The sequence below is a fragment of the Suricata suricatta genome, chromosome 2 (genome assembly GCF_006229205.1).
Source record: "Suricata suricatta isolate VVHF042 chromosome 2, meerkat_22Aug2017_6uvM2_HiC, whole genome shotgun sequence".
Classification (NCBI taxonomy): domain Eukaryota; kingdom Metazoa; phylum Chordata; class Mammalia; order Carnivora; family Herpestidae; genus Suricata; species Suricata suricatta.
This window is the reverse complement of record NC_043701.1, coordinates 168806130-168822069: the sequence shown is the minus strand read 5'-3', so window position 1 is coordinate 168822069 and position 15940 is coordinate 168806130. Positions and strand designations below refer to the sequence as shown.

The 15940-nt window shown below is 44.8% G+C and overlaps 1 long non-coding RNA gene across 2 annotated transcripts in view; it reads left to right on the top strand.

The window, feature by feature from the left end:
* The window catches only part of LOC115285885, a 77864-nt gene that overhangs the window by 50162 nt on the left and 11762 nt on the right, over positions 1–15940 (top strand). For both annotated transcript variants that reach the window (XR_003905734.1, XR_003905733.1), the window contains exon 2: positions 11497–11702. This is a non-coding gene — a long non-coding RNA (uncharacterized LOC115285885). The remainder of the gene's footprint in view (positions 1–11496; positions 11703–15940) is intronic.

Below are 15940 nucleotides of genomic sequence, written 5' to 3'. Positions count from 1 at the left end.
ACACGGGGCTTGAACCCACGAACCGTGAGATCATGACCTCAGCCAAAGTTGGACACTTACCCGACTGAACCATCCAGGCGCCCCTCCCTTGGATTTTTTGAGGTTGAACATATTTACCGCAAATTATAATTGTTCTGCCACATTCTTTTTAACTTTGTTCGTCCTTTTCCCCTTTGTCTTATTGTTTTAGTTAGGTTCTGAAAAGCAGTGTGACACAGAGGCCATAATAATGGGTCTCTTGTTATGTCTCATAATGCAAATATTTTTAATACTTAATCATTAAGAAGGATATTTGATATAGGACTTTGGGAGACTGGCTTTATCATATATAAGAAGACTTCTTTTTCAAATTTGCTGGGATCCTTTTCTAAGCATATATTAATTTTGTGAATGCTTCATATGATTTTTTCCATGTGTTCAATGTACCTTTCTGCAGAGGCTCTAGAACTACAGCCTCAAATCCAGAAAATTCTAATATTTGACCCTGAAAGCATTTTCCAGTTCTAAACAGAGATTGACAAATGTGATTTGGGGTTCACCTAGTTAAAATGCTATATAGGAAAAAAAAAGGAAAACTTTGTGACATTTCATCCCATATTCCATGTGGTTTTAAGTAACATTTCACCTTAGCCAGAAGATCTTGTTTATTTTTACATGTCCAGTTGGTAAAAACAAAAGCAGAAAAATGAACTGATTTTTCTGTTCTCTGAACTGTTGATAGCAGGGGCAGATATAGCCATCAAGATGAAATCAGATTGTGTTTGGTTTTGTCTCCTAAAATGCCCCTAGCCTCTTAAAATCCCCCCTGTGGACTTGGAGCCATTCAGCCTGGGAAATCAACATCACATTTTTCTATGTTGGTGTCCTCATCTCTCCCACTGGTGCCTCCAACTTTGGAAATACAGGGCCAACCTGTCTCTGAAAAACTAAGCTTTTTAGACGTTTCAAGGACAAAGGCTTAACTCTTGTGGTGGCTCCAAACCCCACATGCTTTCTCATGTGAGTTGTTCATGTCTGACATTTGGGCTCAGAGAAAAATAGTTTCCACTCTACGTGGCTCTGGGTGGCACACATCCCAGTTCTAATTCTGGCTTCATCATGTCATGCCTCTTGACCTTACTTACCTCTTCTGTAACAGGAAGCAAAGAACTCTATAATGCACTGACATCCAGGTTCTATTTCTAGGAACCATGGGGATGCTGACAGCTTTTATGTCTCTTCCTGTCTTTCCCATTGGCCTGCTTATGCCTCCCCAAGGATATCTGAGTACAAGTACAATCACAATCACTTGTCATATGTTGAAGATAACTGTGCCCATCAATCCAGGCTGGACCACACAATGGATGTGAGGATAATGGATAAGTCATGACTATTTTATTTGCAAGCGAAAGAATGGACTCAAAGTTGCTCAGACAAAACAAAAACAACAACAACAACAACAACAACAACAACAACAACCCTGGTGTAGTGAAAAGTCAAGGGAGTAGACAGTCTTCCTGCACAACTGGATTCAGGAGTTCAAAGAATAAATGGTGTCAGAACGAGTCCCTCTCCTCCTCTCCTACCTCCCGGCTCAGCTGTCCTCCACACTGGCTGCATCCTTAGGCAGCTTTCCCCACACCAGCATTAGCTTGCATTATACCCTTGGTATAAAATCTTCTTTTTCCCAATAGTCTCACCCAGAGTCTTGAGCGGGCTCTTGTTTCCCCTTGTCAGGTACGGCTATGTCAGCCAGGGTCTTAACAGGAAGTAGGAATGGGATGATTTGAGGAGAGTTGAATGAAAGGACTATTCTCGAACATATGGGCAGTGTGTACGGGAACTACAGGGAGCTCTGGGACACTGAGGTCTTGTTATTATTCCTAGGCTTGGAAACGGAAAGGGCTGTCTGCCGGAAGTTATGACCTTTGGTTGACAGTTGCAGTGAACCCAGGTGAATACTTAGCTTACTCTTGGGCTCCTTCCTCCTCCTTTTTTGCACAAAGCAGGGTGGAGAGGGATGGAGTGTGGACTTAGGAGTCAAATGGGAGATATTCATCTTGTGCTCATTTTTTAATCAGTCCCCATGACCAGTGGAAAATAGTGTCTGACTGGTCAGACCTGAGCCCATGCTCATCTCTGGAGCTGAGGATGAGGTCAAGCTGAACTTGGAGTGAACTAAGTGTGTGTGTGTGTGCGTGCATGCACGTGCACACATGCACACATGACATGTTCATATGTGTACATTCAGGCTTATTTTTGTCCAGCAAAAGTTAAGGTGAATTCCCAGAAAAAGAAGGAACAGAGTATAGGCTGGCAAAATTAGCAGGAGACCACCGTGGAGCAAATCCATTTTTAGTACTTGTTCTAATCTCAGAGATATAATATTTTCCCTTGGCCTTTTCCTCCTGGGACCTGAGTGAGGCGTGATTGGCAGAGATGGTCCTGGCTGATGAGGATTTGTCTCCTCACCTTACACGGATTTGGTGATGATCTCCAGCCAAAAGTCATCCCCTTGCGCAAAGTTTCTTGGAAAACATGCTTCTCATGTTGATGGGCTGGTCTGATTAGGGCTTTGATTTGAGTTGACCTATGGCTCCCCATCCACTGCCTCTAAGCCTTGCTCATTCCAGGTCAGTTTGTGATGTCCTTTTTCCTGTCTGTTGAGACCCATTTCCAGTTCCTTTTCTTCATCTGCAATCCCAAACTCAGCCAACAATTTTTCCCTTTGCTTTCCATTCCATGTGTTATTTCCCATTTCACGTGCTCAGAACCAGAATTCCAACAGCTTGCAATAAAGCCAATTTTTTTTAGCCAATTTCCCTAGAATACTTTTCTGTTGCAAGATGGAATTCTATGGACTCCAGCTCTAGATAGCCCTCCTCCCACTGCGCGTGCGTGCGCGCACACACACACACACACACACACACACACACACACACACATCATGCACTTTCCCAGTGCTCAGTAGAGTGAATCATCACAGTTTACACAGTGGTCACTTGGTGAACAAAGGTACTTAGAATTGTGGTCATAGTAGAGTGACACATGACGAAGAGCCAAGTGGAGGGATAGAAGACCAGGGTGAGAGGGAACACTCAGTGTAATTCTGAGCTTTGCTGGAGTAGTGGCTTCAAACTCTAAAGCAGAACAGTCCTCAGAAACTCAACTCCGTCCTCCTTCTCATCCCTTCTTCTCTCTGCCCCAAGAGAGGAATAAATGGGACTTGTGCACTTAAAATGACAAGGGAAACAAAGACATCTTTTCTCAGGAAGACAGCAAGGTGCCTGTCACTGTTTACATGAGGCACTGAGCATGTACCTTTAGTAAAGTCATAAATATTTTTCTGGGGAGGGAGTGTAAGCACTCACACTGCCTTGTTGCTATGGCTGCGGGGCAATTTTAATACCTAGAAATAGCAAGTCATTGGTTCGTGGGGTCTCCTTGTTTTTCAGGACCAGCAGCAATTTCTGTTCTTTCCCAAGGATTTTTTCTTTGCCGTTGGAGGCCTCCCATAGGCTGTTGCTCTCTTGGTGTCCCTGAGACTATGGTAGTCTCTCTTTACCCTCATCCATATAAGGAGAAGTTGATCCTTTCTTGCTAAGCCCGTGAAGCTTTGTGACCGTGGGTAGGTAACCTAATTGTACTTGCCTCAGTTGCCCTATTTGTGATGTGGGGAAAATAATTGCACCGCACTGTTGTGAATATTGAGTGGGATAATGCAAATAAGTGCAGAGCACTGTGCCTCACATTAGAAAATTTGGTTCTTCATATTAAAAAGGAAAATAGGAATTGGGAGCTTTATAGTAAGTGGCAGGAGTGCAGATGCGGTAAGCGGAGAAGGTTCTGTGAGTTAGACCTGAGAGGACAGGTGAGAGTGATTGGCCCTCCTCTGCCCCAGCACTTCTCCTATTTCCTAATCTTTTCTTTTTTAATGTTTGTTTATTTTTGAAGGAGAGAGAGGGAGGGAAGGGAAGAGAGGGGGAGAGAGAGAGAGAGAGAGAGGGAGGGAGGGAGGGAGGGAGGGAGAGGGTGTCAGAGTCAGAGTGCAAGGGGAGAAGGGCAGAGAGAGAGATGGAGAGACAGAATCTGAAGCAGGCTCCAGGCTCTGAGCCGTCAGCGGGGCTCGAACCCACAAACTGTGAGATCATGACCTGAGCCAAAGTCGGACACCTAACCAACTCAGCCACCCAGGCACCCCCTCCTATTTCCTGATCCTATGTCTTGGCTGACTCTTGCTTTGTTGGACTTCCTCCCTGGCTGTTCTCTCCAACAGGATTGCAATGGTAGTAGTAGATGCCTTGAGGACAAGGACTGTGGTCTAGAGACTCTCTGGGTTGTCCAAGGTCCCCGGAACAATGTTTTCCACAAAGCAAGTGCTCAAGAAGTATTTAGGGTTGCTGGCTACATGGAAAAGAGGGCATCCCGAGCAGGGGAAAAGGCTGATCGACACCTGGAGTTGGGAAGATTTGGGCCTCCCCGGGGAAATTCTTTCCCAGTCTCATTTGGTTGATATTCTATTCACCAGGAACTTGTATTTTTGGTCATTCCCTGGCCCCTTCCCCCAGAAACCATTCAGGAAGAAGATTCCATGCTCCATGGTATTGCATTTTCTGCATCATAGGACTCAGCTCTGGTGGTGTACTGACTAGGAGAAATATGGTAGAGAAAGAGGGACCTGAGCCGACACCAAAGGAGTACAAAGCTGCACTTAGTCTTTCTTGTCTTTCTTTGCCTTTTGCAAATACACTATTTTTAGTAAGTAATGCATAAATTTGATCTTAATTGTGGAACTATTCAAGCAAATAGATAAAGGTAAAAGTAGCATTATATATATTATATACATATACTATATACACATTACATTTAATATTCTATATCAAACATTCCCTATATTCATAAAGAAAATATGCTTTTGTGTTTTGTACATATTCTATTTAATAAATGAGATTGTTCTGTATTAACTATCTTACAGTTTATGGTTTCTTCTTAGTTGTAAGAAAAATCTTGTAGTTTTTCTGTCAGTCCTCAATCTTTTTCTTAGTATCATCTTTCCATAGTTTATTTAATTAATCATCTACTAATGAAGATTTAGATTGTTTTTAATTTATAGCACATGAGTTGCTGTACATAGATACTTATTTTCTCTAGGACAAATACCTTGCAATAGAATTGCTGGGACTCTAATTAAGTCTTACTTTGTACCTAAGTAAAGTTTTTATTTTCTTTATAAAGCTTTAGACATTTTTGTGAGCATTGTTTTTAGCTAGTTTCATAATCATATTTCTATTGTAAACAGAATCTACTTATTCTATTCTATTTTGTGATGGGATAGCATTAGTGTGTGGGAAAGCTACTGATTTTTAAAAATATTTGTTTGTTTGTTTAGTGAAAGCAGGGGAGGGGCAGAGAGGGAAGGGAAAAGAGAATCCCAAGCAGGCTCTGTACTGTCAGTGCAGGGCTCGATACTATGAAACAGGAAATCATGACCTGAATGGAAATCAAGAGTCAGACGCTTAACCAACTGAGCCGCCCAGGTGCCCTGGAAAGCTACTGATTTTCAAGTGCTGATGTTCCCTTTGACCACTTCAATGGAGCTACTTCTGAATCCTAAAATTCTCTTAGATGTTCTAGTTAAGTCATCTTAGATGTTCTAGTTAAGTCATCTGCAAACAATGATAGTTCTCTTTCTTCCTTTCTAATGTTTATACTGCATTTCTTTTTTTTTTAAATTGCATTTGGGATACTATTTATGTGATTTTGGCTAACTCTTCACACTCTCTGACCTCATAGGTGAAATTTCTTAAGAATAGTCAGGAGGATATAGATTTACTGCTGTTTCATGGAACTTCTGAGGAGGAGTTATTTCTGCTAGGAGAAATGGTTTGGCAATTACAGGAAAACACACAGGGCTAGATTCCGAATGAGATGTAATGGAAAAAAAAAGATTGGAATGTTCTTTGAGTTGAAGAGCCATCTAAAGGTTGCCAACAATATCCACTAACCAAAAATCAGGTGGCCCTTATGGATGTGGATATAGACTTTTGACAAGTTTTTGTCTTGTGGCAAGTTTTGTCCCTGTGATTGGGAAGGAACTTTCCAGACCTAATGTAGGCTCTTGCTGGATCACACCCAGATAGACCCAGATAGATAGCCATCATTCACACCTGTGATGATGACAGTGTGCTATGCTTCTGACCTGCTGTGGTGACACATAGGTTTTTGCTATATTGGGGACTGGCTTCCCTGATTCATCCACTCCCATTCTGATCAGTGGCCTACATTGTAAGGTGATGTCAAAGATTGGCTGTTTTAACAATGGAACAAAATAAACTGATTGGATACATAGTTCATCTACAAACTTTGGTCTCTTTAGCACAAATCTCTGAATTATGGACTTAACCAAACTAATGGTGTGGGAACAGGAGTGGAAGTTGACCAATGGGGAATTATCAGACACATACTGTAGAAATCAATATAATGAGGATCAGAAGTTCTCAGTATGGATGCGACCAAATCCAGTGGTCTCTCCTCAGATCTTTGAGGGATACTGTCACTCGTATCTCCTTGTATCTCAGTGGTCATTAATTGCTTACTGCAGAAGCCTTCAAATCACAGCTTTCTTTAGAAAGAAATTTTAGAGTTTCTCTGACCCAGTAGAGGTTGGATTCTAAAGGAATGCTTTAATTTTCATGATTTGTATAGACTCCTCTCATCCTCCTCTTTGAGGAAAAGTTATTTCACCTGAGAAATCCTACCCCTGGAGTTCAGGAAGACAAGGAAGTTGCCGCACTTCAAGTGAAAACCTTAGACTTTAATGAAGTAGATTTTCTCGTCTTCCTTCTTCTCTCAAGAAAACTTCAAACTTTGGAACTTGGAGTGAAACTGAAGGGACTTGGGTAAATGTGCAGAAAGATGAAATGACAATGTAGGCATCCTGGCTCAGGAACAGACGATCCTAATGATACTGCTTCTGTGTGTGTTCCCCTCTCTCCCTCATGTTCATTTCTTTCTGAGTAATGTTTTGGGCCCAGCGGAGAAGCTCCTGATGTTCTTTGGTAGCTGAAATGAGGTTAAAGTAATGAAATTCTGCCAACTAAACTTTGGGAGGAAAATGCTTAGTAGCGGCTGGGACACAGCCAGTTCCCGGGAAGGCAGTTGTGTAACCAGAAAAGGAACTTGCCCGGCCGTGGATGGTTCTCGAGGATAGGTCCCAGCCCTTTGGTGGACGCTGGGGAGATTCTGGTTTGAAAACTGGCCGGCAATAAGTTTCAACTGGACTGTAAGCTCCATGAGGGCAAAACTGGTGTCCTCTTTGGCCTGGGCATCTCTAATGTCTAGGCCACAAATAGGTGCTTGGAAAATCAACTGAATAAGTTAAGTCCAAAGGGGAGATATTAGAGTGATACAGTAGATACCCCTGACACTTGTGTCACATCCCTTCCCCTCCCTCGGAATCAACTGCAGGTGCCTGGGACATTTTCTTTTCTTTTTTAACTTTTTAATGTTTTTATTATATTATTTTGAGAGATGGAGACAGAGAGTGTGTGGGGGAGGGGCAGAGAGAGAGGGAGACACAGAATCTGAAGGAGGCTCCAGGCTCTGATCTGTCAATGCAGAGCCCAACACGGGGCTCGAACCCATGAACTGCAAGACCATGACCTGAGCCGAAGTTGGATTCTTAACCAACTGAGCTACCCAGCACCCCAGAAATTTTAGACTCCATGATACCAGTATGCACGTCTTCCTGCACAGTATGATGTATCTTCTGCATCCTGCCTTGGGTCTGCTCTGAGGTCACTGGGGTTTGCGTTGGCATGCCGTGCAGACTAGAAGTGGGGTACTGTTAATGCCCTTGGGGTGTGAGGAGGACAGAGGCTGGCCAGCAAGGTCTTGGAGCTGGTGGATAAATGTTGGCAGATAGTCTCCTGTGTCTAAATGGACAACTGTGAGAGATACCCTGTAGGTGTGGAAGAGATTCTTAGTTGCTCAGGACAGTGACCTCAGTGATGCATTGTGACACTGGTTGTTCCTCCTTCATTGTCCTGTTCTTCCACGCCCCTCACTCCTGCTTCCTGAGATCCTCTGTCGAATAAAACACTTGAACCTTAGCCCTTGGCTCTCCTCTGCTTTGGAGGAAACTCTCTCTAAGACAAGTTTGTAGGCGAGGGGGCGTAAGGTTTTGTTTTTCCAAATGGGTCTTCCCGTGATTTCAGTCTCGCCCATGTTGCCCCAATGGCCAGCTCGTTGGTGTCCTAACTATGAGGGATTCAGAGGACTGGCCTTGGGTCTGGCTGCTTGGGTTCACTACTTATAAGATGTATTGACCCTGGGATTGGTCCTGAAAAAGATTAATAAAGAACCTCAGTTTATTTTTCTGTAAAATGAAGATAAGAACAGTGCGTAACTACCATGGCGATTATTCCAATGCAGTGAGAGCATGTATGTGAAACTCTTGGCACTGTGCTGGCACGTGTTAAGGGCTCAGCCACACTAGCTGCCCTGAGGGCAGCCACTTCTCACTTGATGCTACCCTCAATCTTCTATAAACTGCAGCTGTCTGTGTGTATCTCTTACCCTTCTACTTCAGGTGTGAGCTTCTTGAGACTAAAACCTGTGGCTTTGCCATCTTCATGCACCTTGCTGTCCAGCATTGTGACTTTCATAGAGTAGGTGTCCAGTAATGTTACATGAATGAAAGAATGTCCTTGCTATCAGTGGCAGTGATTTGAATAGCAACAGCCTATTCTCAGAACCTGGATGTCTGGAATCACTGTACTGTCCTTCGGGAGCAAAGACCAACCTCCCACAGCAAGGACTTTGGAGTATATATTTCCAGAAATATCATCATGATTGGATGGCATTTATAATTGATTGAGTCATTCAGAGTAAGAATTTATTTTTTCCTCTCTACTAGTGCTATCCAACAGAACTTCCTTTGAGGCTGGGAATGTTTTTTTCTGCTTTTTTTTTTAAATTTTTAATGTTTGTTTATTTTTGAGAGAGAAAGAGAGAGAGAGAGATAGATAGGTAGATAGATAGATAGATAGAGAGAGAGAGGGAGAGAGAGAGAGAGAGAGGCAGAGCATGAGCAGGGGAGGGGCACACAGAGAGGGAAACACAGAATCCAAAACAGATTCCAGGCTCTGAGCTATCAGCACAGAGCCTGACGTGGGGCTCAAACCCACGAACTGTGAGATCATGACCTGAACTGAAGTCAGAGGCTTAACCAACTGAGCCACCCAGGTGCCCCTCTGCTTTCTAATGCAGTAGCCACCAGGCACTGCCCTTGTGGCCCTTGAGCACTTGAAATATGACTGAGAAAGTGAACGTTAAATTTTAATTGATTGTAAATAATTTAAATATAAAGAGCCACACACGATTAGGATCCTCAGTCATGGCCCCACGATGCTGCACTCCGTGGCTCCAGCACCTGGCCTGCACCTGGGGTTAGTGCTGATGCATTTGCTGAAGGAAACAGTGAGTGATTATTAAACCCTGATCTTTCCATATCTATTCTCTTCTTTTTTGAAAAATTTTTATTTATTTTTTTTGAGAGACAGAGGGAGTGCAAACTGGGGAGGGACAGAGAGAATGTGGAAATAGCGCATCTGAAGTGGGCTCCGTGCTGACAGCAGAGAGCCCAGTGTGGGGCTTGAACTCACGAACTGCGAGATCATGGCCTGAGCTGAAGTCAGGCATGTAACCGGCTGTTCTCTTCCTGGCCCTCCCCAAATACCCTGTGAGGAAGCAGAACAGAGCAATTACGTTCACAGAGGGTGATTTTGATGATAGTACTGTGCGCGCTCCTGCCACCACCACTACCCCTAGTAACAATAGCATCAGTGGACAGGTGTTGAGTTACCCCAGGCAGGTGTTAGGTAATTTAGACATACTGTCTTCTCATTCATTCTTCACAGTGACTCCATGAAGTGGTCTATTATTTTGGACTCCCCCTCATATTAGCTTTCTGGGGCTGCTGTCACATAATACCGCAGACTGGGGGCTCACAACAGAAGCTTATTCTAGAAGTCTAGGATTGAGGTGTTAGCAGGTTTGGATTCTCCTGAGCCCCACTCTCTGTGCATGGATGCGCTCTTGCTGTGGTTTCTCATGGTCTTTCCTCTGTGTGTCTTTTCCTCTTACAAGGGCAGCAGTCAGACTGCATTAGGGCCCACTCTAACGACCTCATTTGAACTTGATCTCTTCTTTAAAGGCCCTATCTCCAAATATAGTCACATTCGGAGGTACTGGGGAGCTAGGGCTTCAACATACAAATTTGGAGAGGACACAGTTCAGCACCAAACACCCAAAAGAAGACTCTGAGACAAGGACTTGGGTGCAGGTAGCTCATTTGGAAAGCACAACTGAGTTAATTGAAAGGAAAGGGAGATGTGTAGAAAAGCCAATGAAAGGCCTGCTAAGGAATAGCTTGCAGGACCCCAGTCCTGCTGGAGAACACACGTCAGAACTGCCTGACCAGAGTCTGGAGAGGCTGGTCAAGGGACAGAACTCTCTAGATTTTGGAGTTGCATCTGTCTCTGGAAAGCAGGCTCTTTTGATGCGAGAGAAAGCCCTCCAGTGGCTAAGGAAGAGATCAGATGTTTCAGGTGGAAAGCTGTCAGCTTCAGCTCGAAACTCAGCTGTGCCAAGGGGAGGAGGGGAGAGGGATGGGCAGAATGTCAGCTGCACCTGCTACAGGCAGGTATGGCTCTTATCCCTATTTTCCAGATCAGCACACTGAGAGAGAGTCAAGTAACCAATAGCAAATGATGGAATTTGAATTTAATCTATTGAATTGCAAAACCCCCAACCCTAGCTATCACATTAATGAAATTCATTCACTGAATAAACATTTGTTGGGCCTCTTCTATATGCCCATGTGCCAGTAGCAGGGATATAGCAACGGGCAAGACATAGATCTGCTGCCAGGGAGGGACTTACCCAGAATTAGTCAGTGGCAGACCTGGGATGGTAACCCTGGTCTTCAGACTCCTGGCACAGTGTTCTCCGCTCTCTCTGAGTGGAGCCATGGGACCCAAAGGTGAGTTCAATGCCTCAGGCTATTCACGTTCCTCTTTGACCATCCTTTCTGATCTTAGAGATGAGTCCCTTTGTTGGCATGAAACATGTCAGCTCTTTAGAAAAAATTTTTTAATGTTTATCTTTGAGAGAGAGGGTGAGTGAGAGAAACAGAGCATGAGTGGAGGAGGGTCAGAGAGACAGAGAGAGAGGGAGACACAGAATCCAATGAAGGCTCCAGGCTCCGAGCCGTCAGCACAGAGTCCGATGTGGGGCTTGAACTCATGAACTGTGAGATCATGACCTGAGCTGAAGTTGGATGCTTAACCGATTGAGCCCCCCAGGCGCCTGGAACCATGTCAGCCCTTTAGCTTTGTTCCAAAAAGAGGCCTTGTGGGAGATGAAGAGGTGCCTGCGAGATTTATCACTAGCATTTGTTTTGTCCAATTTATCCACTTTTGCTCTCTCCCCTCACATTGCCTCCTGCACACGCAGGTACTACCAGGTGCCATGGTCTTTGCAAGCTGCCACTGGGGACGTGGTCCAGGTGAACACAGTCTGGCTGCCGGAGATGCACATGAGACATGGGCCTCTGCCTGCAATCCAATTCAAAGGATCCCATGGATGAAATGGAAACGGATGGACTGAATCCAGTGGTCTCTGTGAATTATTTGGCAGGAAATGGAAGCATCTCCTTCCAGGTTTGAGTTGTTCTTTTTTTAAATTCAAGTTTATTTATTCCAGGGTAGCAAGAATATGAAATCTATATAAGAACCTGTATCTGCCTACCTCCGGACTCTAAGCTTAACAGCGATCACCATGTCATGTGTGTACCGACATTTCTGTCTCTGGCTGGCAAATTCTTATTTTTTGCCCTTCAACTGTGCATTCACTTACAACACCTCATTTGAGCTTTACAAAAGCCTTACAGAGTAGTGAAAACAGACCTTGTCTTCATTTTACAGTCTGGAAAGTGAGGTTGAAGGAGATGAACACACGCTCTACTCACGAGGGTTGGGGGATGAGAAATTAAGTTATAAATGTGAAAGGATGTCGGTAGAAGTGAAAGCGTCATGCAGATATTATTGCTCTCAGTGTGACGAATCTCTTTAGTGACAGAGCTAGAATCAGAAGGCATGCTTTTTAAAAAATATTTATTTTTGAGACAGAGAGAGAGAGAGAGAGAGAGACAGTGCATGAGCAGAGGAGGGACAGAGACAGACACACACACACACACACACACACACACACACACACACACAATCTGAAGCAGGTTCCAGGCTCTGAGGTGTCAGCACAGAGCCTGACACGGGGCTTGAACTCAACCGCAAGATCATGACCTGAGCTGAAGTCGGACATTCAACTGACCGAGCCACCCAGGGGCCCTAGAAGGCATGCTTTTTGACTTCTAGAACAGCACAGTGATTCTGCAGTTATATGATGTTTGCTTTTTCTGAGGTCTCTTGGGCTATAGAAGGGACCTAAGTACCTCCCAGGTCAGTGCGGAAAATCTTGATGTTAAGCGAGTCTTACTAAGTGTACTGGTTTCTTCCGCTCCATAGTGGACCAGACCACATTTCGTGGAGTGAAACAGTGACCATTTGATGAAGCTTATGGATTCTGTGGGTCAGAAATCCCCAAAGGGCACACAGTGGGAACAACTTGAGTCTGCTTGATGATGTTGGGGGCCTCGACAGGGGCGGAGTCTATTGCCAGGTGCCGGGACGTCCTCAGGACTCTCACACTTCCACGTCCGGTGCCTGGAGTAGGAAGACTAGGACTGCCAGTGGCGTCCGTGGCTTCTCCCGGTGGCTGGGGCCTCCTCACAGACTGGCTACTCCGGGGTGGCTTCTTACATTGCAGCTCAGGGCTCCAAGTACAGGCATTTCACTGGACAAGGCAGGAGCTGGGTTGCCTTTTTGCTTCTGCCATACCCTATTGCTGACAAGAGACCCATGAGCCCATCCAACAAGGACCAAGGACACAGATGTTACTTCTAGATGACAGGGATATAAGGTCACATTGTAGAAGACCTTGTAGGATAAAAGATACCCTTGCCACCATTTTTGTAAAATGTAGTTTGCTACACCTGGTTTCAACTTGGTTATTTTTGTTGGTTCATTATCTTAATTTATTTTTTTAAAAAAGTTCTGGAATCATGTGTTTATGTGGAATGTTTCCACCTTTCCCTGAAAAAATGTAGAAGTACAAAAGACCAACAAAAATAAATATTAGCCTTGGGAGCAAGAGAGAAAACAGATGCCTAATTTGCATGTTCCTGACTTCACAAGTACGGCTTTTTCCATAAAGATTCAATTGGTCATTGGGTAAATACATCAGCCATTCCATCTATTTCTGGCAGCATCTATTAATGAGGCAATTCTAGATAGCCTTAAATGGTCTTCCAGACTACAGCTAAGATGTAGATATGCGTTCCGCTGCAGGTGTGTGAAATGCACATCTACCATCCCTTCCCCTTGAATTAATAATACAGGTCAGTGGTGTGGGAAGCACACTGGTTGAGAACTCCAACCGGTAGCAGCATACATACAGCATTGTATGGTGAGAGCTTTCATGGACAGTGGGTGTTTCAGAGCGACTGGGTGAAAGCAGTGTGTGGTGTTACAGATGAAAGCAGCAAGTGGATCAAGCCCTTGTTGCACCTTTGGTACTGACAAGCACGTGTTCACAGGATTCTGACAAGAAACAGATTACCCAAGAGCCTCTGGGAAGGGGTTTTAGATGGGAAAAATCGTCAAGGTAACGTGGGGTGGTTTTCCAAACTCATGGTTGGTTATTCCAAAGGAAATGCAGAGATGTCTCTGCCAGAGTGGCCCCAGCCCTTGCGTTCAGATTTTGAAGGCACCACTAATGTTCTGATTAGTGTGTACACACAAGTCAACACACACACACACACACACACACACACACACACACATCATGCTCAGTGTTTTGCAGTTAGGGTCACATTAGGTTTGTACTTAATTATGGTTTCGGTTTGCATACATGTTAGGTGTCAATTAAACAGGATGTCTGCAAAATTTTTTCTCATTAAAAAAAAAAAGCCTTTCTCAATAGCTGTTGAATACCTAGTGATTTCAAGGCTCCGGGAGGGACATAAAGGTGTTTGAGGCTTGGATCTTGCATTCTAGTTGGGGAGATAAGATATAAAATGTATAGTTTTGTGTTGTTCACTAAGTATGCGTTTAAGAAACAAACTTAATGTTGCACACACAGTTTGTTTTAGGCGGGAGGAGGATGTGGTCTCTGGGGGTGAAGCTGTCAGGTGCATATTCCCAGAGGAGATGGGGCCCAAAAGGAACTTGGGGTGGTAGGGATTCAAAAGATGAGAGAGTGGGAGCATTCCCAATGAGCCTGAGGAAGCAGGGAATGGAGAATGAGTTGTGGAAAAAGGTGTGGAGGCCAGAACGGCATGTACGGGCTCCCCCTCCAACTGCAGAATGACAGCTGTACTTGAAAAAGCATCATCACGGTCATCATATAGAGGGCAGTTGGCTTTTCAGCTGTTTTCAAGAAGATGAGTTCAGAGCCAGAGCTGAGAACAACCCCACCATGAAAATTGCAGCCATCTCTGAGGGCTGCCTTTGATTCTATGACTGCTCACCGAGCGACAGCCCGGATTAGGACACTTGAAGCATCGTACGAATGCCTCAGATCAAATTAAAATCATTAATCTCCAGGACCAGCACCGCAGAGCCTGGGCCTGCCTCTGAGTTTGAATCAGAGCAACTGGAGCTTCTGTAATGAACCTGGCTGCTCGGGCAGCAGCTGGGTCCCAGGGGCCCAGTGCCGAGTTTGTGCTTCTGGTGGCCCACGAGGGAAGGAGACAAAGTCAGCTTCTACCTCCACTCACTGCTGCCTGGCTGCTCAGGGGAGGCTCTGATCCTCTTTTAATCTGGTTGAGTCGGGTCGGGGGGTGCCTCAGTGATGCTGGGAACGCAGCGGAGGGAGCCCACGTGGGGTAACACAGGTGACATCGTGCCTCCCTCCTGCTTACTATGGATGCTCAGGGATGCTTGTTAGCTGATCGGAAAAGCACAGTGGCATCAGCACATCCTTAAGCGTTGGCAATGCAAACCACTATCAAACTTTCATTTCTTTGAACAAAGAGCACAGAAGTGATGGGGAGTGAAAGCATGTGATTTTGAAGCGGCAGTGACATAGAAGTTTTCTCTAGCAAAGCAAGCGGATTTATAATTTATTCCCTAAACAAATATTTATTGAGCACCCACAGCGTGGCAGGCACAGGCTTAGGTGCCAAGGATGCTATGGAGAACAGACCGCATCCTGTGTTACCGAGCTTAGATGAGAGGGAGAGTGGTTTGGAGGGACACATGGAGTGCTGTAATAGGGGAATGAGGTAGGCAGCTGAGGCTCCCTGGTGGAAGGGGTGGGTGCTGCAGGAGGGCTTCCTGGAAGAGGTGTTATGTAAGCCGAGACTTTAGAGTCCAAGCTAGACTAGCAACTAGGGGAGGATGACTGTCAGCAGAGAAAGCTACCCATGCACAGGCCTGTAACAAGACTTGGTAGCTTCCAGAAACTAATGCAAATAAACCAAAGTGTTACTTTTCCACTCTGCATACTCATCTCCATCTCGCTCTTCATTTATTTGTTTGGTCCTTCATCCCGCATGCAGATGTCAAGGGGTAAGAGCAAGTGGACAAAACAGCTAGCTGAGACAGGAACGAGACCCTGCTCCTTTTGGTCTCTTCGTTGGTCTCTGGCCACATGGGTTTTGGAGTTGAGCGCATCTGTGCTTGAATTCTGATTTACTCTCAAAACCTTCATGTCCTTGCAACACGCTCTTGGGCATGTTACAAAACACTCTCAGTCTGCGTCTTCACATCTGTAAAGTGGGGACACTGCTACTATCCACCCCACAGGGAGGTTTGGATAATTCAATGGAATGTAACACATG